This window comes from Pinus tabuliformis, chromosome 9, assembly GCF_031772625.1.
Source record: "Pinus tabuliformis cultivar Carrire ecotype Pingquan chromosome 9, CPIR1, whole genome shotgun sequence".
Classification (NCBI taxonomy): Eukaryota; Viridiplantae; Streptophyta; class Pinopsida; order Pinales; family Pinaceae; genus Pinus; species Pinus tabuliformis.
The window spans coordinates 1336520657-1336548436 of NC_142307.1; positions in this window are offsets into that span (position 1 = coordinate 1336520657).

The window sequence follows — 27780 nt, forward strand, 5'->3', positions numbered from 1 at the left end:
TCTATATCTCTGTGGGGAGTGGTAACTGGCATGATATGTAAGGAGACTATGGCATCCATCCTTGGTTTGTGTGGATTCAAGGATGAGGGCAGAGAATTTAAGGGAAATATGGAAGAGTGGGTCATCTCAGAGAGTATCAAGACTGTCAAATAGCTTAATTTCACTGAATTACTTGATTTTTACAGCAATTTAGCCCAGGTTCAGTATGAAAACAGGGTTTCTTAGTTGAAAAGGAGTAAATACCTGGTTTTGGTTGTATGAAAGAAAAAATGGCACTGGTGCACTATTGTAGGGAGCGCACGGGTCTGCAATGGTAGTCTAGAGTTTAACAGCTTCTAGAGGTTGATGGTCGGAAGCAAGGTGACAATTTGAATGTACTCTGCGTGTGCATGGAGAACAGAAGGTTATTTTCTTGGTGAAATAAAAATAATAAGTATTTTTGGTTTTATTTGCAAAGTCAATGTTTTGGCGGGTATAATGGAAATCAACAGTTGGCGGCAACTAGCGGAGGTGACGTTTTGTTATTTAGTGGAAGTGGTAAACGGAGGCGGTAAGCGGAATCTATCGAACCACTTATGAGAGCTTGGCGGTATTGGAAGAGGTTCGCCTGATGCCATTCATCGGGTGACACGTAGCAGCGGGATGAATAGTAAAACAATTTACATCGGGCAAGTAAAGATCGACATCGGGGGGCTGCCTGATATGAGTGTGAGCCATTAGATATGAAGGGGTCAGATCGTACGGTGGTCGGGCCAATGACTTGATCGGGAATTAATGGAGGGGCCCGACAGGATAATAATCATGGATTAGGGAGATTTAATGGAATTGGGGATGATTTGATTGGAGGATGGTTATTAATTAATAACAATTTGATTAATTAATCCCTTTTAATGCGGCGGAGGGTTATGGCTCTTAATTAATTGCAGATCGATTAATCAATTGTTATCGGGAAAACTAGTGTCCATTCAGAGCTGCTAGTCCCACTAAGATAGGTAGCTATCTTAGAAACAAACAAACCAAAGTTACTTGTGTTTTCCTTTATGAGAGATAGATGAGACAGAAGCAGAGAGTACCAACCTCAGTCTTTCGCTAGTCTCCTTGCTTGTTTCCTCCCTCCTTTGACAGAACTTGCGCCACTCTTTTCTCACTTGTCCCGCTTCAAAGAACACCTGTAGAGTCAAAGAAGCATAATACCATCAAAGCATAGAGATCTATAACCATAAACAATAGAGGATCAGATGTATATTGACCATACAAATGTATACACCAATACAAGATTCAGAAATATACAAGTATATGGAGGAAAACTCAAATAGCTTTATTGATAGAAGTAGTAGAAGAGAGGATTACAACCAAGCTGTCTGATCCAGCACCATCCTCCTAGCATGAAAGCCCTCTTCACCTCATGAAAAGCTAGATCACCCAACATACAATGTTGTACAGAGAAACCAACAACACTTCCTTACAAAATACAAAATTCCAGCCTCTGGATCTCTGGGATGAGGGATCCATATATAGATATTTGCAGGTGGGTGAGTCAGCTTCTGGGATTTTGATTAGTGTCATTTCACTGATAGTTCTTGGTTCCACTTGGAGATTTCATGATCTCTTACTCATCCTTGGGCGAATTCAGAGAGACAAGTGTCAAATGAGCAGCTTCTAGAAGATTCTCTGGGTTTCCACCTAGCAAATTGCCTCTACCATTTTTTTGCTCTCACTCATCGCACCCTACAAAAGGGATTTTTAGTATAGATCGCACCCTTTGTGTGTAGCAGGTGAAATTCATTGCACCCTTAGCGCTGAGTAGTCTGTATGGTCCAGTTTTGACAAGTTCTGAGTAGTTTTTCAGGGAGAACTTCTGGGAGATGATGTAATCAGCTTACCTTGTTCCTTTAGGGTATGAAACAACACTTTTAGGGGTTTAGAAGCCCTTGGTTTATGGACATATGTGATTGGGGTTGCAGTGCCCAAATATGTCTATAACAGTTGCCCCCTAAAGCATGAGGTCGTAAATCTTCTGATGTCGGGTGAAATGCTTTATCATGAGGATCCAAGGTTTTTCGAATTGGAAGGTGACCTGTAATAAGATACAATAAAATAAATTATCTTCATAATATTTTCATGATCTAGCTGAGGCGGGAAGTCCCATGCTCATATTTATAAATTCATTTTCATGTACATATGACAGACAACCGTTTGTGTGGCAGACTGATGATTCTGGTAGAGCCATCATCCCTTGGCTTGGATGATTATCTGTGCAGCTATGATGTACATTTGATGTCTTTATTTTCCTAAATATATCGCAGCCCTGATGGATGAAACTAGATCTAGGGTCTTCAAACTCGTTCAATATTCGCTTGAAGTACAAGTTGATCCATTTGAAAACATGTTCTGATGTCGAACACGGAAAGACATCGACTGATTACCAACCAATAATGTGAGCTGTTAACGGGCGCGAGAGGAATCATCGATAATGATGATGACCCTCAAGGTACTGCAGTTCAATTCATGTGGTGTGAATACATGAGTCGATGTCGAACACCATGCAAAGTCTTTCGGTCGAAGGCCATAGATGTAAACCTGTCACCGGAAGTGAGAAACTTTCCATTGAGGCATGCAAGCTTCAAAGTACTGAAAGGGTTGTTCCTAGGTCAGCGTCTTGGATAATGAGCTGATGTCGACAAGAAGTGACCCATCATAGGAGGGCCTTAAGGAATCCCACATCTACGACATGAAACCGAGCAAATGATTTTCTGGAGGTGAAAACGATCTGATGATACAAGGTTCAAGATGGTGGTCATGAAAGAATGAAGCATGAAGGTATTGCAGCGGATGAGATGTTAGCTAGGTTGATGAATTCTCTGAGCGACTTCTCTTGAACATATCGGCAACACTGAAATGGATTGGTAGCGTAAACCCCAAAAATGGATGGTACAGAGGACCAATGGTGATATGAACGATGAACGAAATAACCCAACCCGACTCAATCATGGTGATGGAGTGAAAGTGTCATGTTCAAGAGCGACCTGCTACCAATGAAGCTCTTCAAGTTTTCTTCCCAATTTTTTCCCAATCATTGCTGACCAGTACCTCTTTATTTTTGTCAAGCTTGAGGAGGATAACATATGCTTGTTCTATAATTTTCCCTTCAGGCAAACCTATCACTATGTTTTAGCGAGCCTAGCGACAGTGAAACTCGTTCTCGTCTGCATGGACAAGTTTATCGCTATTGTTTTAACGAGTTTAACGACAAAGATAACTCGGTCCTTTTCAATTTTAGAGAGTCTGAAAAGAGGCGGAAAGGAAACTCTAGTAGTCCTTTTTCATAGTATAATCCCTTAAGTCTGAAAAAGTATAAAATAATACGAAAGGGATGACTTTTCCGATCACTTTAACGAGCCGAAAAAGACAAGCACTCAATATTTTTGTGTAATGATCCCTCAGGTCCAAAAAGATTAAAATATAGAGGAGGGATGGCACTTCCAATCACTTTAATGAGCTGGAGAGGCCAATTGCTCAGAAATCTTTTTATATTTTACGAGTCTAAAAAGAGCTTAAAAGAGAATCGTATTTGAGGAAAGAGTGATATTTTCGGGTAGCAGTTGGTTCCAAGTAAGGTTTGGAACTTTTCCATAATGGCAGTGTAAAGAAGGTGGCTAACATAATCACTCATCGCAGCTGTTCCTCAAAAGGGTAAACAATCAAGTGGAGGCGTATGATCGGCTAAAAGGTGGAGGTGATGGTAAGAACACGACCAAGGCTCAAAAGCTGATAACGATGCGATCACAAAGGTTATTTACCGAAAGGTGGGTTCATTTTTTAATGAGCTTAAACTCTGGGGGAACATATGCTCATCGCTAGGTTTATTATTTAACGAGCTTGAACTTCACGTAAACCTGCTCGTGCCAGTCGTATAATAAGGATGTTTCTCATCAGTAGGTTCATTTTTTAGGGAGCTTGCCCCATGCGCAACTTTGCTCCGGAGCCTTTTGTATGCAAGCTAGGAACGACCAACCTATGAGTTTAAAGGGTTGAGAGCCTACAAACTAAGAAAATAAAAGGTCGATTTTCACTTGCAAGCAAAAGGTTTGCATGCCCCCAGGTATAAAGTAGAGTTTCCAGGTTACCATATGGAAGTTCTTGCATTTGCAAGATTGTTTTGTCCGCATTTGCAGACAAAACACTTCCTTGGCTCTGTCCATCGAAATAGACAAAGGTGAAAGGGCTGAATCCACTTCCAATCACATAACCTTTGATGAGGGAATCCTATTCCAGTCTAATCCCATTTTCCTAAACGGACGGGTGTGTCAGACTAGTCATATATCCTACGCGGAAACCTACCTTATATCTGGGGTTTTCCTGCCGAAGCAGACCAGGGCGCATGCCCCCTGGGTTTAGTCACATTCACCGAATCACTCGCGCTCATCAGGTGGATTGACTGGAGGTTGATGAGACATTCCTTGTGAAAAAAGACCATTTAGGGATGGCATTTGACTAGTAGCTGTGTTTGAACCGGGGAATGAAAGCTGGTCTATGAGCTGGACCACTCTACCTTCATGCGGGAAACACATCACTCGAAAGAGTGAGGAAACAATAGCTCCCATGCTATAAATGTAGTCACGCCCAAGGAGTAGATTTTAATCTAATGGCCCTTGGAATACCATCACGTTCAGATAAATGATTTTCCTTCTCAAAGTTATAGGAAAATTTGGAAGGATCCCTAACGGTTAACTGGTTCCTTTGTTGAAGCCTAACAGATTTCGAATCTCAGGAAAAAGCGACGGCGAACCAAGCGCTTTCCAAGCAGTTGAGGAAAGGATACTCATGGAAGCCCCTTCATCTATGATAGTGCCAGCCATGACCATTCTGTAAGCTTGTACTATGATTCAGAATGGTACATTAGATGGTAGGCGGGGTCTCCCTAGTAGATTCCAAACGAAGGAAACGACTAGATTGCTTGGAGGAGGGACCGAATAAACGACCGAATGAATCTCTAATGAACTTCCTTCCTACGGTAAAGGAACGAGTAGATTGCCCCCAGGTTCACCGGACTCTGTGTTAGCAAAAATAATTTGAATGATGTCATTCTCATTCTCTTTGGTGACTGTATCATCCGAAGATGGACTTTCTGAAGACAAGACTGGGTCGACTGCCATCTCAACCTATTGACTTTGGTCTAGTGTGGACTCAGAGGGTTTATCTTCAATGATAGGTGCTTCGACCGACAACAAAGGTGTGTCAGTTAGATTTTCAACTAGTGATGGACTCGGCAAGAGTTTCTTGTATCCAGAAGGAAGTCGCTGCGGTGAAGCAGGACGGTTATCCAAGACTCTTTTAGCTTCATTTAGGAAAGGACAATGGTGGAGGGCATGATCGCCTTCACACAATCTACAAGGAAATTTAGATCTTCCTTTCTATCCATTGACTTCATTTTCACTAGTTGATGGTGTACTCTCAACATGATCGTCAGAGGTTGAAGACACCGGATTGTGCAAACAAGGAGACCAGTCCCTTAAGATCCGTGGGATATAGGGACAATCTCGATGATAGTGGTCTCCCTTGCAAATGGCACATGGAGATTTAGGTTTGGACGATGTAGTGTGTGGATTTTCACCAGACGATGCATGGTTGCCCCCTTTCGCCATTGGCTTCTTCTTCTTCTTCTCCTTCCCTTTCTTCTTCTTCTCAGTTACTTGTTTTTTAGTGTTACTAGCTTCACCAAGTGAAGAGGAAGAAGGAGAGGGAGAAACAAACGAAGTAGAAGGTGGGGGAGCGATTTCAATATCATCTGGTGCTGATTTGATTGCTGAGGAATTACGGTGTTTTGAACGACAGAGGTCAAGAAAAGCCATACTGGCAGGCCAATTGTGAGTCCTAGAAGGGACAATGTAGCCATATGTGGAGCACCAACATCTCCCCAAGAAGAGAAAGGACTAGGATTTCCCCCAAGGGGAAATCCTTGATTGGTGGATTCCATTTTTTCAACCTAATACCAACGAGGGAACAATGATATTCTTCCGATTAAAATAAATTTTATGACGCTTTGACACAACTTGCTTTTTCAATTTTTAAGAGTCGAGAAAAAGCTAAAGATGACTCTAGTTGCCTTTGATTTTTAATGATCCTGAAGTGACAAGTGCTCAGATGGACCTTTTCTTTTAATCAGTCTGAAAAGGAACGAAAGTGACTACTCTGGAAATATAGACAGAGGGATTACCAAACCAATCACAAAACTGCATAATACTTTTTACGTACGGCAGTCAATCTTCCCGAATGCTGTGTTCAGTGAATTGCGATTGATAGGGCGACAGACACAGCTTCCTAAGGATAAGGGATATAGCCTATTGTGGTCTCCCAATATATACTCGACGGTGGTGGGAGCACAAGTCCGTACCGACACTTTTCGTATCAAAGAGGAGGAATCACCCAACCTACGATGAAAATGATAGTTACCAGGTTTTACGACGCCAGAATACGTCTCTAGCCTAGACTTCTAAATGTTGTGCGTTAGGTTCCAAAGTGTTTTTATGTTCATTGAGGTTTATTTTACAGTTGATCTTTCTTAAGAAGTTTGCCTTTAAGGTTGACTGTGTGATGTAGATATACAATTCCTAAATATGCAATCTAAGATGATAAACAGTCGTTTACTTTCTTTTAGCAATGAAAATCCTACCTTCTAAGGAAAGAGAAGTAAAATTATTTCAACATAGAGCAGAGAGCACACACTAAAATGCACTGTCCTAAATCAATTTCCACATGCAATCTAAATGCAGATGCACATGCATGTATTTGTTTTTCAGTTTCATTAATGTGTGAATGAAAAAAAGAAAACTAAGTACAGATCTGAACTATCTTTCCTCAAAGCGACACTTTAGCAATTTCTTTTCAAAAACGAAAGGAAGATTATGATGACACTTTCAATTTCGACTTGAAAACTGCTTTCGACACTTCAAAGAATTGATGATTCAAATAAAATACAATGGAAAAGTGTAATCAACTATCTAAAAGAGGAAGAATTTATGACACTCTTTTCTTTGACTGAAAACGACACTTGTGACACTTTCAAATAAAAAAATGACAGTTTGATGAAGCTACTGTTTGCAAAGGAGAACTGTAAATGATGAAAAATACATAAAAAACATTCACAATTCTTTATCAATGGAGGTTGAATAATGCAAAGGAAGAGAGTTTCAACAATGATATACTGATCATAGACAGCAAAACTACTGAATAAAGCTGAAGACAATGAAGAAAAAACCAAAATCTGGAGGCAGAAACAATCTCACTCAATCATTGCACCTGTAACACAGGGAAACAGGGATGCATCTCACTTGCAGCACACGAGAGGTGCGATGCATCCAAACTGCCAATGAGAGACAATGTGATGGTCCAGGGATGAGATTGAGCTCAGTTTTCATTCACAGTTTACAACTAAGTTCAGGGATTTAGGCTGAGCTAATGATAGATAGTAAACACAAAGTACAGGGGCTGATCTAATGAGGTTATTTGAGATACCACCAGGGCACTTAGAATGTTTGCAAGTCACATGTTTAGTTCATAAACCAACCAGGAGATTGACTGAAGCAGCGTTGATCTACTTTGCACTTGCATAGCAAATGCAGTTCGAAGGCTAGCTGGCTTAACTTCAGGCTACGTCTGTAGTTTATAAAGTAAACAAATAGAAACAAACAAACAAACTATTCATTCCCTAGTGGAGTCACAATTTTGTTATAGGGAAAACTAGTGTCCATTCATAGTTGCTAGTCCCACTATGATGGGTAGCTATCTTAGAAACAAAAAAACCAAAGTTACTTGTGTTTTCTTTTATGAGAGATAGATGAGAGAGGAGCAGAGAGTACCAACCTCAATCTTTCGCTAGTCTCCTTGCTTGTTTCCTCCCTCCTTTGACAGAACTTGTGCCACTCTTTTCTCACTTGTCCCACTTCAAAGAAAACCTGTAGAGTCAAAGCAGCATAATACCATCAAAGCATAGAGATATATAACCATAAACAATATAGGATCAGATGTATATTGACCATACAAATGCATACACCAATACAAGATTCAGAAATATATAGGTATATGGAGGAAAACTCAAATAGATTTATTGATAGAAATAGTAGAAGAGAGGATTACAACCAAGCTATCTGATCCAGCGCTATCCTCCCAGCATGAAAGCCCTCTTCACCTCATGAAAAGCTAGATCACCCAACATACAATGTTGCACAGAGAAACCAACAACAGTTCCTTACAAAATATAAAATTCTAGCCTTTGGATCTCTGGGATGAGGGATCCATATATAGATATTTGCAGGTGGGTGAGTCAGCTTCTGGGATTTTGATTAGTGTCATTTCACTGATAGTTCTTGGTTCCACTTGGATATTTCATGATCTCTTACTCATCCTTGGGCGAATTCAGAGAGACAAGTGTCAAATGAGCAGCTTCTAGAAGATTCTCTGGGTTTCCACCTAGCAAATTACCTCTGCCATTTGTTTGCTCTCACTCATCGCACCCTACAAAAGGGCTTTTCAGTATGGATCGCACCCTTTGTGTGTAGCAGGTGAGATGCATTGCACCCTTAGCACTGAGTAGTCTGTATGGTCCAGTTTTGACCACTTCTGAGTAGTTTTTCAGGGAGAACTTCTGGGAGATGATGTAATCAACTGACCTTGTTCCTTTAGGGTATGAAAAAACACTTTTAGGGGTTTAGAAGCCCTTGGTTTATGGACATATGTGATTGGGGTTGCAGTGCCCAAATATGTCTATAACATCAACCCATCTAATTATTTTATTATGGTTTATTTTTCAAACCATGGGGGCGGGATATTAACATATGGAATTTTTAATAATGTATATGGGAAAGGGGTGTATTTTCGGGATTTAAATACATAAAATTAGATGTTAATATGATAATGGAAATGGAAATGTGCTAAGTAGAATGATTTTGAAATATATTGACATTTCCGCATCAGAACATCATAACTTAGGCTTAAGTGCATTTGTGGGTTTTTATATGGAGGTAATTACTTTTCCCAAGCAAATAGTGATTCACCTTAGAAAAAGGGGGTTTTTAGGGAAAATGAATGAATTATGGAGGGGGTGAATGTTGATAAGGGGATTTAGCACTTAGAACCTATAAGTTATTGGGCCGAGTGTATGGTCCCTCCAAAAGTCAGAGAAATGCTCTGAGCCCCTTTAACTTTAAGGTTTTAGGTACTTTGATTGTTATTGGTGGGAAATTAGTGAAATAAGGGGTAAAATGAATGAGGAAATTAGTCACTTGACTTTGTAAATGTCTCCTTGTTATCCATACTTTTAAAGTAATATGATGATGAAAGTAAATGATATAATTTTTTAACTAAACATTCATAATACATAATTCTGCAACCATTCATCTACTTAGCTACCTACACATCCTACCATTTTTTCTACTCTTTATTAGGGTGCACTTGAACTGGCAAACCCTTATCAAACTTTTCTTTTCTTTTACAATGGAAATCTATCTAAGTCTATCCTTATTACATCCAAGGGCTCAGATTAAACTGTTGAGCTCCTTTTATTTCTCTACCTATCTACTTATCTACCAGGATTAAACAGTTTGGTCAGATTTTATTCTCTATCTATATACAAGAAATTCAAAACATGAAATAGCCAAGTTTACACTGTTTGACTATCCATGGATTGTGGCAAAGGTAACAAGCTGCACATAATCTTTTTATTCTACATCAAAGCAAATGGTAGTGGCATTTTGACTTGCACACTTTCATGGTCTTTTTCTTCCTTTTTGGGGTTCATTTTTCATCTTTTTTTTTTTGACCTTTTTGCATTCTTTTTTAGTCCTTTGATTTTCTTTTAGGACATACCCTTTTTACAATTTTTTAATTTTTTTTTGATTTTTTACAAATATGGAGAACATTTGTAGAAAGTAAAGGTATGTACATATTACAGAGATAAACTAAGTCATTCATAAATTATGACACCTACTGGTATAGGAACATAACAGTGGCTCCACTTGGGGATGGCTTTCCCTGGTGGAAAGTCAAGAACTGTAGATCAATGGCCTTCTGAAAGACTGTGATTTTATTTTGCAAATTTTCCTTTATTCTACTATTTTATTGATATTTATGACAGTGACACTTTTGAAGCTTAGGGCCTTCTCTTCGAGCTTCAACTCCAAAACTTTACCATCCAATCTGCTCTAAACATTGTGAAGGATATAATATGTACAACTGAAACTGGTGATATTAGTAACTTGGCTCAACATAGTTCTTCAACATTCGACCATTGACTGGTCCTCCTTCTACCTCTGCACCATTCAATTCTTTAAGAAAGTAAGCATTATTACCCCTGAAAGCATATATAATGTATGGACCTTTCCACAGGAAGTCAAACTTCCCATGTTTCCCTTTATCTTCTCTTCTGGAGTCCCACTTCAAAACTTTATCACCAAGATAGAAGTCTTCTGCCTTGGTTCTTTTATAAAAAAATTTCTTGAGTTTTTTCTGCAGTGCTTGGGCTCTGATGTATACTTCCTCTCTAGTTTGCTGCAAATGGATGGTTTGATTGATTCTCCTCTGAATATCATTTGGCTCAACTTGGGATTCCTGGAGTAGTTTCATTACTGGAATTCCCAATGATGAAGGGAAAACTGCTTCCATCCCATAGACTAGCTGATAGGGACTGGTTCCAATAGATTTCTTAGTGGTCAGCCTGTCTGCCCACAAAGCATTTATTAATTTCTTGTTCCATGTTTTCTTATTATCTTCCAACAATTTTTTAATAATGTTCATCAGGCTTTTGTTGGAGGATTCTGCAAGTCCATTTCCTTGGGGATAGTAGGTTGTAGAGTGACCAAGGGTTATATGGTATTTATGGCAGAAATCAATCATCCTCTTTGATTTAAAGGCTGCAGCATTGTCTGTGATAATTTTGTTGGGACAACCAAATCTGGACAGAATATTGGCCTCCAGAAAACCTATTATGACAGTATCAGTGGCTTGTCTAGAGGGAATAGCTTCTATCCACTTTGTAAAGTAATCTGTGGCAGTCAAGATCCACCTATGTTGAGCAGAAGAAGGGGGGTGAATTTCACCAATGAAGTCTAGACCCCATTGTTGAAAAGGTTTTTCAGTAGAAATGGGTTTCAAAGGTAAAGGCAGAAGTTTTCTTTTCCCTTCAAAGATCTGACACTTGTGGCAGGAGGTTACAAAATTTTTTACATCAGAGAACAGGGTCGGCCAGTAAAATCTGGCTCTTAGGATTTTATCAGCTGTTGTCTTCCAGTAGAAATGTCCTCCACAATCACTTGCATGAAATTCTTGGAGTACTTTGTCATATTCTTCATTTAATAAACAATTTAACAGAATGCCTTCATGATTTTTCCAAAATGAAGTATTATCAATTATGCAAAATTTCAAAGATTTCATTTTCAAAAACCTACTTTTAGTTCTGGACAACCCTGGAGGAGCTTTTAAATTTTGTAGAATGTATATTATGTCAGCATACCAGAATCAATCTAAAAAGGCCTGGCTGATCGGTGGAGTCGCCATCTCCTCTTCGTTATCCAATTCTGCAATGAAGTTTATACCCAGGGCTTGGGAATTGGTTTCAGCCATAAGTTTGGCCAACCCTTGGCCTTTAATTAATTTTGTAGGTTTAATCTCTATATCATACTCTAGTATGGTAGCTATCCACTTTCCCCTTTTTCCATCAACTCCATTCTGTGTCAGAATGTCTTTGACTACAACATTGGGAACATAAGCTACTATGTGAGAGTACAAGATATAGACTCTGAAATCTTTGATAGCTTTCACCAAAGAAAAAGCTTGTTTTTCCATTATATTATACTTTAAATATGCATCCCTTAGAGCTTTACTAAAGAAGGCTATTGGTTGTTCAAATCCCTGATCATTCTTTTGTAGTAAAAATGCAACAATACTATGTTCAGATGCAAAAGAAAAAATGATAAATTCTTTGTCAAACTTTGGACTTATGAGGACTGGTGTTTGTGTCAAGGCTAAATTTATATCTTCGAATGATTTTTTAGCCTCTACGGTCCATTTAATAGCCGAATCTTTCTTTAACATGTTTTTTAGTAATCTAATTGACTCAACTAAATTGGAGATAAATCTCCTCAAAAATTTTATCTTCCCTAGAAATGCTTGAAGTTCTTTGATATTCCTGGGATGGGGTATCTGCAAAATAGCTTCAATTCTTGTTGGGTCAATCCTGATACCATATTTGGAGATAATGTGGCCTAACAATTTCCCTTCTTCCAACCCAAATAAATATTTTTTAGGATTGAGAGAAATTCCATATTTCCTGCATTTAATAAAGACCTTCCTAAGATGATCCAGGTGTTGTTGATCTGATTTAGAGAATACTGTGAGGTAATCTAGGTAAATTAACAGGAAGTCATGGATTTCTTTGGCAAAGGCTATGTACATTGCTCTTTGAAAGGTGGCCCCTACATTTCTTAACCCAAAAGGAATTTTCACATACATGAAAGTGCCCCATGGAGTCGTGAATGCAGTGTTTTCTTGGTCATCTGGGTGGACTAGGATTTGGTTATAACCGAAGAAACCATCTAGCAGTGAGATTCTGGAGGTACCCAATACCCTCTATAATATGTGATACATTTTTGGAAGAGGATAGTTATCTTTAAGTCTAACTTTATTCAAATTTCTAAGATCAACACACAACCTAATTCCACCCATTTTATTTCTAGTGGGTACCAAATTGGAAACCTAGTCTGAGAACCTAATGGGTGCAATAATCCCAGCTTCATACATTCTTTTAATCTTCTTTTCAATAGAAGGCAATAGAACAGGGTTAATTCTTCTAAGCTTCTGTCTAAAGGGCTTTTGATCTTCTTTTAATGAAATAGTGTGTTGTATTATGCTAGTATCATAAGATTTCAGGTCTTCATAACTCCAGGCAAAAACATCCTAAAATTCTTTCAGTAGTTCCACATATTTCATTTTTTCATTGGGAGGTAATGATTTTGATAGCTTTATTAGTTTGGGATTCTCTTCAGATCCTATATTACATTCCTCAATGTCTGACTTCAAAGGTTCCATTTTAGGCTTTTTGGGAATATCGTTTGAATCAAATAAGTCCTCCAAAGGAGTTAATCCCTTGGGTAAAAAAATATCTTTAAGGTTTATGACTTCAGTTTCATCATCAATGACTTCATCAATTTCAATCTATTTTAGGTTGTGAATATCAGATTTTGTAAACTTTGTGGGGTGCAATCTATCTATCTGATCTTCTTCTAGTTTGTTAATTTCTACTTCATCAAAGCAATCAAAATCTAATGCTACGTATATGTATATGTTAGTATTTACAAATTCATTATCTAAAGTTAAAAAAATATTGATTTTCTAATCATTATCAAATACTTGCTAGTTCTTTAAATTGTCAGGAATTGCAGGTCTATGCCTAACCTCAATAGTGTGCTAATGGTTAAGCTCGAAAGGAAACTTAGAAGTACTAGAAAACATGGCTAAGCTGTGAGCTTGCATGTTGTGTTTTCTGGGGATAATAACAAGTTTGGTTTCTAAAAATGTTTTTAGTATTTCTATGACTGTTCCTCTATAAAATACTAGCCAAGGATCCTTGGTCATGTAAATAGCTTTAATTTGTTTGATCACTAACTCAGAATCTCGCATGATAGAGAATATGATGGCTCCTAACCTTTTAACCAGTTTCAGTCCTAACAGAAGTGCTTCATATTCAGCCATATTGTTTGTACATTTAAAGTTTAGTCTGTAGGCATGGCCCTCTGCATGATCATTTTCTAAGTTATAAATCCATATACTAGCTCCTGCACCTAATTTGTTGACTGACCCATCAAATTCAAGATGCCACAAGATTTTAAGCTCATAATTCTCATCTGGGGTAGTGGAGTCATTCTTGATTGAGGTATCTAGATCATCTTTTTTATCTGATGTTTCATGAATTTGGACATTTTGATTTTCCTTTATTATTTCAATTTCTTTTGGTTCTACTGTTATAATACTTGAAGTATCTTCTTGATTGTTCTCATCATTGTAAAGTATGAAGGAATCTATATCAGAATGTACTGAATAAATGGGAAAATTCTGAGGTCTCTCCTGGGTACTCACTACATACTTCATCAAAGTTTCTCTATAGAGCTTCTTGGGGTGTCCAAAGACTGATATGGTAGCATAGGACATGTCCAGTTGTAGAGATCCCTGGAGTTTGGCACCCCAAGATCTAGACAACAACATGCCATACTTGGGTGGTATGTCAGCGACGATTATGTCCATAAGTATGGTCTTGGTAGGGTATTGAACTAGGGAGACACATAAATCTTTTATGAGACCTAAGCATTTAACTTGGCTTGAATCAAAGGAAAAAGATCCTTATAATGCCTAGTGATATCCAAGTTAAGCTTTTCCATTACTATTTGGGCATGAGATTATGTGAGGCTCTAGAGTCAAGCATGGCATTGTGTAGGATTTTATCATGGATGTTAAGGTTGATGTAAAAGGGTGGTACCCCTCCTTCAGCTGGCTTTCCATTAACATCTGGTTCAAAAATTAACTTAGGCTGGTTATCAAATAAATTCACAGAATCTTCATTTTCAACAAAATTCAGAGATTTACTAATTTGAGATCTATAAGTTTCATGTTTAACCAATTCTGTCAAAGGTACTGAAATTTTGAGTTTGGCCACCTCTGCTCCCAAATTGAAAGGCAAAGAGGTTTTATCTGTTTGAATATTTGGATTTATAGAGCCAAGGTTCTGAGTAGTATGTTTTTCTTTTTCATTGTTAGGACTATTTTCAATGGATTTTTTGATATTATTTCTGGGGGATGTTCCACTATTCCTTTAAGGGGTACTGAAGTGCAAGGTTGCTCATTAGAAGGCTGGTTATCTGTTACATCTTCAATAATGGGATTAGGACGATTTTGATGTGGTCTAGAAAGGATTTGTAAAGTTTTTGTAACTTGAGGATTCTGTTTTGTAGTTTTCTTAGGCTGGTTAGGTATTGATTGTTTATTCTGATCAGGAACATCAATGTTTTTCTTGCTTTTTAAGTTGTACTATTTATGAACTTCAAAAATAGCAGAGTACTACCCTTGCTTATAGTCAAAGGATTCCCCTGTTTGGGTTTGTAATTGTTGAATCATATATAGTTCTTGATCATCTTGAGTTAGAAAAACGGTTTCTTCATTATCTAAACCCATTAGGTTGATTTAAGTGTCTATCTCAGGGTCTTCTTGGTGGGAAGTCTTAGCATAATTTTCTTGGAAAGGTGGCCTAATGTTCTGATCAGGACCATTTTTACCAGTGTTTTGGTTCTAGTTTTTCCTAAAGTTTGGATTCCTCACTGGATTAGCTTGCTGGTTATCCCAGTTAGGTTTCCTTTCAATGACTTCTATCCTATCCATCAACCTCTCCATTCCTTTAGCTAAAGCATCCATTTTCAGATCAAAGGGTGAAGATTCATCTTTCAATGGTGTTCTTCTCTCATTTCTAACTCTAGCCCTTTTGGACATCAGATTAGCTTCTACGCTAACGGCTACACTTTGCATATCTTCAAGTGTGGGGGGATTCCTTTCTCTAAGTTGAAAAGCCATGTTTGTATCAAATTCGTCTAGAAATTTAATCAGGGCTAAACCAGGTGGAGGCCTAAGGTAAAGAGGGATTGCATTATACACATTGTTAAACCTGGTACAATAGTCTTGAATAGTTTCGTTTGGTCCTCTTTTAAGGTTTTCATATTCAAATAGAATTTGAAGGGGGTTCTTCTTCTTCTCCCACCTATTTAAGAATTGTTGGTAAAGGACTTCTAAACTATCTATGCTCTGAGGGGGCAAAGCTCTAAACCATGTTCTCACTTCTCCAGCTAGACTTTGGACAAATATTCTCATTTGGACATCTACTATGTCAATCTCATGCAGTTCAAAATAATCTGTCATTTTCTTGGTGTGCTGTTGAGCTGTGTAAGTTCTAGTGCCATCAAATGAAGTGATTTTACTTTGATAATCTACTCGTAAGGCACCTTGAGGAGTAGGCATTACAAGGGGGGCATATCTGAGTGCCATAGCTCTAAGCTGTAAAGGATTGAGAACAGGTGTTGGGGTAACTGGGGGATTTGGAACAACAAGGGGAGTTGATGTAATAGGGGTAACTGGTGTTTGAGGGGTAGTGATGGGCTGATGAGGGAGTGAAGAATGGAGATGAGGTTGAGGGATGATCTTCAGTGGTATGGGGAAAAGATGGTGAGCTAAAAGATGTTGAAGCTGTTTCAGAAAGTTCAGGGTGTCTATTAGTGGTAAGGGGTGTTTGAGGGGAGTTCAGTAGAATTCGATCGATTAACAAGTTGGCTCTTCGGATTTCAAGTTCTCTGAGGAATTCTGATCTGGGACTAGGTCCAACAATTCACTATCAGATGTGGTTCTAAATAGAGAGAGGCCAAAATACTCGTCAAAAGGGATGTCTTCAAGGAACAACCACTCAACAGGGCATGAATGGGATCTAAAAACAGGTCTAGGGCTTAATGAACTTTCTTGTCTTCTGATTATTCTTAGAATAAGGTTGGGATTTTCAAATACAAGGGGAGGATTTGGATCAGGGTTAGCCCTGGTATAGTGAGTTCTCCCTGAAGCCAAATTTCGAGCTTTTGATATTTGTTTTAGGAAATAAATTCTAATAACCCTTTAAGATGCTTATGAATAAAAATGTGAATTCCTCAAAGGTTTATTAAAACTGAGGGTTTTGAATCCCCAGTGGAGTCGCCACTATGTTGTCACTCAGGTTTTTTCCTTAGAAGTTATTAAAGAAGGAATAGTCCGAGGTAACCACGAACAATCTTTTAGACCTAGGTTCTAGCCAACCTAAACCTAGAGAGGGCTCTGTCTTTAAGATTTAACTTTGTTTTGATATGATATTAGGCTAGTTATTAATGCTTAAGGAATTTGTTTTGATTTGTTTGGTGGAATTAAGGAAATAGATGGGAAGAGTAGGTATTCAGGCCGTTGGGCTATGGAGTCAAGTAGGAAAGGTTTAACAGGATTGATTTAATCACTGAGGTAATTTTTCACAAGGCAAGATAGCACAGCAAGAACAAATCTCAAGGTGTAAATGGATGAAAATCTTAACTAGGGCCAAGGGCAATGAAGAATCCTTGATAGGGATTAAGATGAAGAAGGGAGGGTTGGCAAATAGCAAGGGAAATTAAGAATCTTGTACTAGGGGCCAATAGGGGAAATGAATTACAAAAGTAAGGGAGCAACTAAGAATTCCCAGACTTAAGCAATTTAGTAGAAAACATTAAAGAAGCAAACAGTTAAAACAGAGAGCATTTAAGCTAGTTTTGATGATATTATTCCTAGTTTGCTTTTGAGAATTATAAGAAACACATGTGATATTTCATAACATAAAGGGAAACAATAATCAAACTCAAAAAAATGATACTTATTTGTTTCGCATAGTGCACATGAATCGAGTGAAATGTACTCAACTTTATTTAATCCAATAAACCAGTCTAGCCTTGATTACAATTGCTCCTTTAGCTCAAAACGAAAGTCTACAGAAATGCTTTTTTAATCCACCCTAATTACTTCAAATTGTGAAGTATTTAAACAAAATTTGATACAAAATATCTCATAACTACATGAGAATTAATCTAGGAAACAAAAAATATCTTCAACACGAAGATAGAGACAGATGGAAAACAAATTGTTTGCTATCCCTTTATTTGTGAATGTGTTGGCTACTGGAATTCGGATTTGGCTCTTGCAGTTGCCTTAGTAGTCATGTGCTGGATTCACTCTTATCTTCACCTATTGATACTCTTTACCTATTGATACTCCTTACTTGTGTTGTTTCATCCTTTTATCCTGTATTACCAGATTTTACCATAGTAAACATTTTTTACTCCAGTAAGTCAGTCAAACTGGTCCACCATTCGTTATCTGGCAATTTCACCCTAATCATCTTCTTGTAAACTTCATCAGCTTCTATGTACTTAGCAAAATTGGGTTTGCTGGTGAATAGATGTTGTATTTCATGCTCTATGTAGAATAGATTCTCCAGACCATCATAAAGTACCTTTCCTGTAGGTAATGCTTTTACTGTTGAATAACTTGCTTGACTCTTGGCCTGTTTCTCTAATTTCTCGATATAGTCATCTTATGTCATTAACTTGTCATGTATAACCATTGGGCTAGGAAGGCCTTTCTCTCTTAAAATGCCATATTTCAACATGAAGCTATCTATGTCTGCCTGAATACTCTGACACCTTTTCTCTAAATTAAGCATTAAGTTCCTTTTAGTAAGAACTTTCTCTATTTCAATAATAGTAGCTATTCTATCCTCAATCTCTAACTCGTCCAATTGGTACTTGTTTCTGCTATTTAAAAAATCAATCAACTGGTTTGCCTCTTCAGGTTTATCTCCAAGTTCTTCTTTAGTCTTCTGTATAGCTTCTATAGCTACTTTCATTAATTCAGTCTGTTCAAAGATTACCTGGATAGAAGGCCAAATATCATTGATGGAATCAATGATATTGGCCCACAATATATGTTTCATGTCTCCCAATGGTTTTTATAATGTTAAATCCTTCTCTAGGACTCTAATTCTTTCCTCCATCCTTCTATTTTTTCGTTCTTATTCTTTATTTTGAATTTGTGCAAGCTCATAGTCTGTTTCCAAACTTGCCATTTGTTCTCTGATCTTTTTCAATTTTGTGGCTTGGATACTTATTTCTTCCAAGGCTTTAATCATTTCATTTGTTTTTTTTGCTGATGTCCTTGCAGTGGTTGATGTATCTGTGGTTGAAATAATCTCTGCTACTGGTAATGCTGTCACTGGTGGAAGTGTTGGCACCAAGGAAGTTTCCAGAGTGGAGGGTACTGCTGTAGAAACTTTTGGTATAACAGTCTGAGGAGTGGTGTCTAGCTCATTCTGCTTACACTGTATTGCTTTTTCCAATTCCTTCTCAGTTTCTTTCAACTGATCATTCAACTTAAGGACTAGGTCCATAAGTTCTTCCTATTTTTGCCTCTCTATAACTTCTACAGTTTGAGGATGGTGGAGAGGAGGGATCTTTAGATGGTTCTTCAATGCAGCGATATCATCATTTTTCTTTTTAATCAATTGTTCTGTTGCTTTGACATCCATAGGATCATGTCCCAACTCTATCACCAAATCTTCTAAAGTTTTTATCCTGGTGTCTTTAGCCTGAGAGGAGGATTTTTCCAGTTGGAGCTGTGCAGAGGTATTGTTCAATGAGGTCTACAATTGATGTGCTATGATAACCTTATTAGTCAATGTAGAATATACCATCTCACCAGTTTGTTTGTGTAGTTCTATTTGGTCAATAGGATGAATATCCTTTTCCAAAACTTCAAAATCAGTCTTTAAATAATCAACCATGGATCTTGGCTATTGCACAATTGGCTTTAGGAAGCTCATCTGCATCTTTCCTTCCTTTATATCAAAGGATGACATCAACCTTGTTTGGTTTGTTGGGGCCATTTTCAAATAATGGGCATAGCTTTGCAGTTTTAATATTTCATTCCATGCTTTGATTTCTTTATATTTTTCTTTAATATCTAGGCTCTGTTATGAAGGAGCTCTGAATGAAGACACCTCTTTGCTTTTTTGTCTTTCTAACACCTGGAACTGTGAGGTAGATGGTGAACCTCCTGAAGGGATAGTGTGCCCACTTCCTGTCCTTTCTGCCGCTGTGTGGCCTGATGTTTCCGCAGTGTACTCTTGTTTTGCACATGGGTTTAACCTTTGCCTTTTAGAAAAAGTTTGATCTATAGGCCTGCTAGAAGGACTGGCCTCCTCTCTGTCTCTTTTAAGGTTTCATTCTTCATTGAGAGGAGTCTGCAAGATAGGAGGATTGCTCACGATTTGTTCAGGTTGAGCGACCTCTTCTGATATTTCTGGTTGTTCAGATTCTTGTTGTTGTTTTGATAGCTCTTGTTGTTTTGATGATTCTGGTTGGCCTAATGGCCCTGCTTGTTCTGAAGTCTATCCACTGGGTTCCTGTGACTATCTTTGTGATGAATTTTCTCCTGGCACCTGTACAAACGAATCTTCATCAAGCCTTCTTTCTAGATCCAACAATACATTGTCAACTGCAACTTGTGTACTATCTTGATCTACCAGGGTGTCTTCCACCCATTCAGTTTGATTGGCATATTGTTCAATTTCCGGGATCCTATGGTGGATATAAGGAGATAGCTTATGTTTCTGCCTTCTGTTACAAATGAAGTTGTGGGGGTCATAGGCCCAGATAAAACTCTGTTTTAATCTCAATCTTTGGAGGATTTCATTTGCCTCCTTTCCTGCTTCTCTATTATTACAAATAAATGGGCCTAGATGATCTTTTATTCTTAGTTGGGCCTTCTTCTTGGTTTTGACAAAGTGAATCTCATCAGAATTGATCATTTTCCTGTAGTACTCCAGAGCAAATAATCGCATGGGGAGATATCTAGGTAATTTGTAAGGAGGCAGCTCACACCCATAAATTCTGATTTCAGTATGGTTTTGGTACAAGTACCAATCCCCTACTTTTTATTGTTTGGACAACTGAATAACCCTCTTAATATCTACACTGATTCTGGGAGGGGGACTTCCTAACAACATTGTAGTCACTGGATGTATAAATAGGTCAATAAAATCTGTATATGGATAGTGAGAAGAACTTTACCTATGGAATAGAGAGGTCCAGAAGATGACATATCTAGGGTTTCCTTTAGTATCAAGTTTTTTGGCAGAGAAGGGAAACTTATCAGTTTGGTAGTAGAGAAACAAATGATACAGGACTGATGAATATTTGAAGACTCTTTCATTTTGTAATCTCATAAACTGATCATGCATTTTATCTGCGATGAATTTTGCATAATCAAACTTGACTGCAGGAGGTTGACTAGGGGTAAAAATGGACATGTAGGCAAAAACAATCTCATCTACATATTCATTGGTGGCAAAACCTAAAATGCATGATATCATTGTTGTAATATCTTTGCCTAGCTCAGAAAAGACAACTGACACATAAGGAGGGGATCTTTTGGCATGTTCTTTCTTCAATAATGAAAGTATGAAGGATTTGGGTATTTCTGGAACTTGATAGCTTAGAGAATCTTTCAAGCAAATTAGCAATGGTAAGGGGGGTTAGATCTTGACCAGGTTTTAACTGTAACATTTCATTTATAGATTCAAGAGTGAGTGTGAACAAGACTTTTGGTCTGGGGACATCACAGCTCTCATGGTAGGGTCATAATTTGCATGACAATAGTGAATAATTTCTAGGAAAACATGAACACTGAGGAATTGGTATTTGGGCAAGTTTGATTCCCAAAGGCCTATCTTATCTGCATGGTTCAAATAATTGTCTCGGTATCTGCAATACAATTTTTGAGAGGTTTCGTCAAAGGTGAGGTCTTTTATCTGAAAATCCTTGTCAGCCAGGGGAAGATGGTCTATATCCCTGTGGGGAGTGGTAACTGGCATGATATGTAGGGAGACTAGGGCATCCATAATTGGTTCTTGTGGATTCAAGGAAGAGGGCAGAGAATTTCAGGGAACTATGGAAGAGTGGGTCATCTTAGAGAGTATCAAGACTGTCAAACAACTTAATTTCAGTGAATTACTTTATTTTTATAGCAATTTAGCCCAGGTTCAGTATGAAAACAAGGTTTCTTAGTTGAAAAGGGGTAAATACCTGGTTTTGGTTGTATGAAGGAAAAAATGGCACTGGTGCACTATTGCAGGGAGTGCACGGGTCTGCAATGGTAGTTTGGAGTTCAGCGGCTTCTAGAGGTTGATGGTCGGAAGCAGGGTGACAGTTTGAACTGTTGACACCTAATCCTCTGCGGTTGGGTGAATCCGGAATGTGAACAGTGATCAGAAGATGAACTGAGCAGTCACATTCTTGTATATAACAATAGCTACCTAATGTAATAAATTGAATCATCTTTTCTGCCTAATGGAGTTACTACCTGGCCTGACATGGTATCAGAGGCAGCTCCCTGTTTACCCTTTATGTCTTTGTAACTCCTGATCTGCTCCATTTCTCTCTCTATAATTCTATCTGCCATACCTACGTTCTGTCTGCCACACCTGCGCTGCCTTGACATATTCTATTTATGAATTTTTGTGCCCTGTTCATTTGAATGTGCTCAGAATCCAAAACCGTTCCATATTCCTGCGCCACTGGGTTCTGTCCATAATTAACGCATCTATCATGGCCTGTCTTGTGTATCACTGACCGCTCCTCCTTGATTGCTTGGTTAACGCCTGAATGATATATGTTTTCTGCTATTGTGCATCCGTTTGTAACAGATTTGTTCTGTCGTAGAATCAGCAGGGTCATACCTTGTCCTCACTCAATAGTTGTGATCTCGTCTTACCCTCCATCTGTCTGAATGGTGAATACGAGCTTCTGCACACTCTGCGTACCCTCAAACCACCTCCATTTGCTTCAGCTCCATCTCACCCTGTCGGACCTCCGTCTCCGCGCGAAGACACTCGGAATCCTTGTATAGTTTTGCAGCTGTTGTGGCGCAGCAGAAGCACTCTCCATTAGCCTTTATTTATATAACTTAGTGTGGCTTTTTCGGAAATTTATGGAATAGAACCACGAATCCAGATTTTCTGTGTATAGAGCGTGGAGCTTTATTTATCTCTGTTTATAGATTGTGTATAGAGTGTGGAGCTTTATTTATGTTATAAATAAAAAGTAGCATGCGGTCTTAACGAAAGAAAGCTGGTTGGCAAGTCTTATAGAAAAACTCAGAGCACAAATCCTAACATTTTCTGTTAGACTGCATTACCAGAGTCTTTCATATGCTCTGTTGAAACAGAGAGGTTCTATTGACACACTGACGACCTCGCATTTGAGATTATAAAGAGAGAAAAAGGAATGTTGTACTTGTTTTTGGATGTATGATTGTGATAGCAAACAGTCTTTTCATGATTCACATTCAAGAGCACATAGGAAGCTTGAACTCATTCATTCAGATTTATGTGGTCCAATGCCTGTTCCTTCTGCAAATGGAAATAAATATATCATGACATTTATTGATGATTACACCAGAATGTGTTGGGTTTATTTATTGAAGAACAAATTTGATGCTTTTCAAACATTCAAGAATTTTCATAAATGGATTGAAAATGATGCACAATCTCATATTGGGTCTATTCGCACTGATAATGGAAAAGAATATACATCAAATTAATTTGAAAACTATCTTCGCCAACATGGGATCAAACATCAAACAACTGTGCCTTATAATCCCCAACAAAATGGTGTAGCTGAAAGAATGAATAGAACAATCTTGAATATGGTACGATCCATGCTTTTCTTCAAAAATGTAAAGATAATGTTTTGGGCTGATGCTGTGCTATGTGCTGCATATATAAAGAATAGATGTCCATCTAATGCTATAAGAAACAAGACTCCTTATGAATTGTGGTATGGACATGTTCCTTTGGTAAAACATCTCAGGATCTTTGGTTCCACCTGTTATGCTTTGATACCAAAGGTACATAGAAACAAACTTGGTGCTAGAAGTCGTAAGTGTATCTTCCTGGGGTATTCAAACACCTATAATGCCTCTATGATGAAGCAAATAAAAAGTTTGTTGTATCTAGAGATGTCATTTTTCTTGAATCATCCAAATCTGACGATGTTATTGAGCGGCAACTTGATCGCTTGGATAGGTTCGCAAAAACGAAATCATTTCAAGAATTTGATAATCAGATTCCACATCTTGAAGGGGGGATTCCTATACTAGATCAACATGTGGAATCCTCTTCTGAAGAACAATCTCCCTTGCATGAAATTCCAACAACGGATGATGCTTTAAGTGATGTAATTGATAGAATTGGGAGACTCAATCTTGATTCAGTCCCACCTCAATCAACAGAGCAGCCCGGACCATCTCAGAAAGGTCCCCCAAAGTGGTGACAAAGACACTTGAAAGTGTTCATCCTGATGAAATTGGAAAAACAGGAACCAGAAATTCAAACCGACAAAATGGATGTGATGTAGATGACTCTAATTCACCAGTTGATATGGATGTTTCTTATGATTGTGAATTGAACTTGTCTACAGATTTTGAACCAACTTCCTTCAAAGAAGCAGCTTCTCATGATGAATGGAAAGAAGAAATGCAAAAGGAGTATGATGCCCTCATAAAGAACGACACTTGGAAGCTGGTTGATCCTCCGTTTGGAACCAAACCAATTGGCTGCAAGTGGGTCTACAAGAACAAGTACAAAGCTGACGGCTCACTTGACAAGCACAAAGCTAGGCTTGTGGCAAAAGGTTTTGCACAAAAGGAAGGGGTCGATTATGAGGAAACTTTTGCCCCCACAGCAAAATGGGCCACCATCCGGACACTCTTTGCACTAGCAGCTCAGAACGGTTGGAAAGTCCATCAAATGGATGTAAAAACTGCCTTCTTGAATGGAGACCTAAAAGAGAATGTTTTGATGTCCCAACCTGAAGGATTTGCTGTGAAAGGACATGAAAAAAAAGTATGCAAACTTGTGAAGTCCTTGTATGGCCTCAAACAAGCACCGCGAGCTTGGTATGAAAAACTAACTGAGCATCTTCTGAAACTCAACTTCAATCATTTTGATCTTGATGATGCAACTTTATTTGTCAAGAAAGTTGGCAAAACAGTTGTATATCTTGTGGTATATGTAGATGATCTTTTAATGACAGGGAACAATGAAAGCTACATTGCATCCATAAAGAAGGAATTGGGGAAAAGTTTTGAAATGACTGATTTGGGCTATGTTCATTACTATCTTGGCATTGAAGTAACCCAACATCCAAAGTCCATATTTCTTTCTCAAAAGAAATACATTAGAGATTTGTTAAATAGATTTGGCATGACAGAGTGCAATCCTCTTTCTACTCCAATGGAACAAAACTTAAAGCTCACATCTATTGAAGGAAAGGAATTTGAGGATGCAACAAAGTATAGACAGCTTGTAGGAAGTCTCATCTACCTCACTACTACCAGACCAGACATTTCATTTGCTGTTGGAATCCTCTCCAGGTTTATGCAAAAGCCTTGTGAGGGACATTGGTCTGCTGCAAAAAGAGTTCTAAGGTACTTGAAGGGAACTCAAGACCTTGGAATCAAGTATACACAGGTGGACGACTTCAGCTTGATTGGATACTCTGATTCAGACTTCGATGGAGACAAAGAAACTGGGGTATCTACTTCAGGATATGCTATGAGTCTTGGATCAAGAGATGTCTCTTGGATATCACGCAAACAATCAGTTCCAGCAGATTCCACAACAAAAGCAGAATACGTGGCAGCAGCTGAAGCAACGAAAGAAATTGTGTGGCTCAGGAAAATTCTTGAAGATTTGCAGGTAAAACAAGTACAATCAACTCCACTCATGATTGACAACACCTCTGCAATAAAGTTGGCCAAGAACCCAAAGTTCCATGATCGTACAAAGCACATCAATATGAAATATCATCTGATCCGACATCATGTTGAGGCCAAAACAATCCATCTCCGTCATTGGTCCACAAATGAGAAAATTGCAGACATCTTCACCAAAGCGCTTGGAAGAGAAAAGCTTGAAAGATTCAGAATGATGCTTGGACTCACCAACATCCCTTCAGATTAAGGGGGGGAATGTTGACACCTAATCCTCTGCGGTTGGATGAATCTGGAATGTGAACAGTCATCAGAAGATGAACTGAGCAGTCACATTCTTGTATATAAAAATAGCTACCTAATGTAATAAATTGAATCATCTTTTCTGCCTAACGGAGTTACTGCCTGGCCTGACATGAACGTACTCAGCCTGTGCATGGAGAACAAAAGGTCCTTTTCTTGGTGAAATAAAAATAATAAGTATTTTTGGTTTTATTTACAAAGTCAATGTTTTGGTGGGTGTAATGGAAATCGAAAGTTGGTGGAAACTAGCGGAGGTGACGTTTTGTCATTTAGTGGAAGTGGTAAACAGAGGTGGTAAGCGGAATCTATCACATCACTTATGAGAGATTGGAGGTATTGGGAGACGTCCACCTGATGCCATTCATCAGGTGACACGTAACAGCGAGATGAATAGTAAAACAACTAACATTGGGTGGGTAAAGATCGGCATCGGGGGGCCGCCCGATATGAGTGTGAGCTGTTAGATTTAAAGGGGTCAGATCGTACGGTGGTCGGCCGCCCGATATGAGTGTGAGCTGTTAGATTTAAAGGGGTCAGATCGTACGGTGGTCAGGGCAATGACTTGATTGGGAATTAATGGAGGGGCCCGACGGGATAATAATCATGGATTAGGGAGATTTAATGGCGTCGGGGATGATTTGATTGGAGAATGGTTATTAATTAATCACAATTTGATTAATTAATCCAGTTTAATGCGGTGGAGGGTTGTGGCTCTTAATTAATCGCAGTTCAATTAATCAATCCATCTAATTATTTTATTATGGTTTATTTTTCAAACCATCAGGGCGGGATATTAACATATGGAATTTTTAATAATGTATATGGGAAAGGGTGTATTTTAGGGATCTAAATACATAAAATTAGATGTTAATATGACAATGGAAATGGAAACGCGCTAAGTAGAATGCTTTTGAAATATATTGACATTTCTGCATCAGAACATCATAACTTAGGCTTAAGTGCATTTGTGGGTTTTTATATGGAAGTAATTACTTTTCCCAAGCAAATAGTGATTTCACTTTAGAAAAAGGGGGTTTTTAGGGAAAATGAATGAATTATGGAGGGGGTGAATGTTGATAAGGTGATTTAGCACTTAGAACCTATAAGTTATTGGGCCGAGGGTCTGATCCCTCCAAAAGTCAGAGAAATGCTCTGAGCCCCTTTAACTTTAAGGTTTTAGGTACTTTGATTGTTATTTGTGGGAAATTAGTGAAATAAGGGGTAAAATGAATGAGGAAATTAGTCACCTGACTTTGTAAATGTCTCCTTGTTATCCATACTTTTAAAGTAATATGATGATGAAAGTAAATGATATAATGTTTTAACTAAACATTCATGATACATAATCCTGCAACCATTCATCTACTTACCCACCTACACATACTACCATTTTTTCTACTCTTTATTAGGGTGCACTTGAACTAACAAACCCTTATCAAAATTTTCTTTTACAATGGAAATCTATCTATGTCTATCCTTATTACATCCAAGGGCTCAGAGTAAACTGTTGAGCTCCTTTTATTTCTCTACCTATCTACTTATCTGCCAAGATTAAACAGTTTGATTATATTTTATTCTCTATCTATAAACAAGAAATTCAAAACATGAAATAGCCAAGTTTACACTGTTTGACTATCCATGGATTGTGGCAAAGGTAACAAGCTACACACAATATTTTTATTCTACATCAAAGCAAATGGTAGTGGCATTTTGACTTGCACACTTTCATGGTATTTTTCTTCCTTTTTGGGGTTCATTTTTCATCTTTTTTTTTTTTGACCTTTTGCATTCTTTTTTAGTCCTTTGATTTTATTTTAGGACATACCCTCTTTACATTTTTTATTTTTTTTTGATTTTTTACAAATATGGAAAACATTTGCAGAAAGCAAAGGTATGTACATATTACAGAGATAAACTAAGTCAATCGTAAATTATGACACCTATTGGTATAGGAACATAACAGAACCTATAACGACAAAGGAATCCGATGATATCTTTTTTTTTTTTCACAGTGAAAACATGGCTGTAGATTTAAGCCAAAAAATCCTTCCATATACTCAACTACAGGATCAAAGA